The sequence below is a fragment of the Urocampus carinirostris genome, chromosome 3, assembly GCF_059441175.1.
Source record: "Urocampus carinirostris isolate Australia breed hairy pipefish chromosome 3, RoL_Ucar_1.0, whole genome shotgun sequence".
Lineage (NCBI taxonomy): Eukaryota > Metazoa > Chordata > Actinopteri > Syngnathiformes > Syngnathidae > Urocampus > Urocampus carinirostris.
In genome coordinates this window covers 41,187,470-41,188,384 of record NC_142351.1, presented here as the reverse complement: position 1 = coordinate 41,188,384, position 915 = coordinate 41,187,470, and positions in this window count along the sequence as shown.

Below are 915 nucleotides of genomic sequence, written 5' to 3'. Positions count from 1 at the left end.
TTACGAATAGTGCAATGTTTAGAAATGAAAAGAATAGTGCACCTTAACAATAGTGCAACGAGCAGCAACAGCTGTTATTGTGTATTAACAGGATCATTTTAGAAGTCGGGTTAAATAGACTCAAGTCAACCACAAATAAAAAGTAATTTCACCCGAAAATCACAATGACCAGCATTCGTGAGGTATTTTCGGAACAGTGTCCTCAGGGGGCTTTCTCATAGTACTCGGGGGGCACCATGTTAAAGACCCCTGTGTTATACAATAATTTGGAAAATGTAATATGTCATTGAATATGTAGCCATGATTGCAAGAGTTTTCTTTCTTTTTTTTAAAGAGAGAATCAAATGTGTTTAATTCAGCAGTATTTGTTTGAGATCATCACATTCAAAGATCAGCCATGATTGCAAGAGTTTTCAAGCTACTGTACATTCGTTTTATTTATTTATGACATTACAAATGCTGCTTGTTGTGTTCATTTGATGTTCCACTGTATCCATTCATTCAGTGGTTATGTTTTTTCCTGACATTTTTAAGTTATGTTCTGCTGAGTCTGTCTAAAACTTATCCCATCTGCAAGATCCAGTCTTATGTATGTTTTCAGGTCAAGTCATGTTTATTTGAATAGCCCTTAATCACAAGGAGTCCCAAAGGACTGCACAGACTGTTGCAAACTACAGACTATTGTTACACAATCTCATCTAAGACCTACATGAGGGCACGGTTGGGTAGGTTTACTTTAACTGGATTACTTTCAATTACTTTTGGATTACTCCAATCCCAAATATGCTGATAAAAGACAAAATAAACTAAATATGAATAAAATTACTCCATTTTGTGCCTGTTTAGGGAGTAACGGAACACATGGAACGGCAAAAATGATGTTGGCAAGCTGTTTGGATGTATTTTCATTTTGTT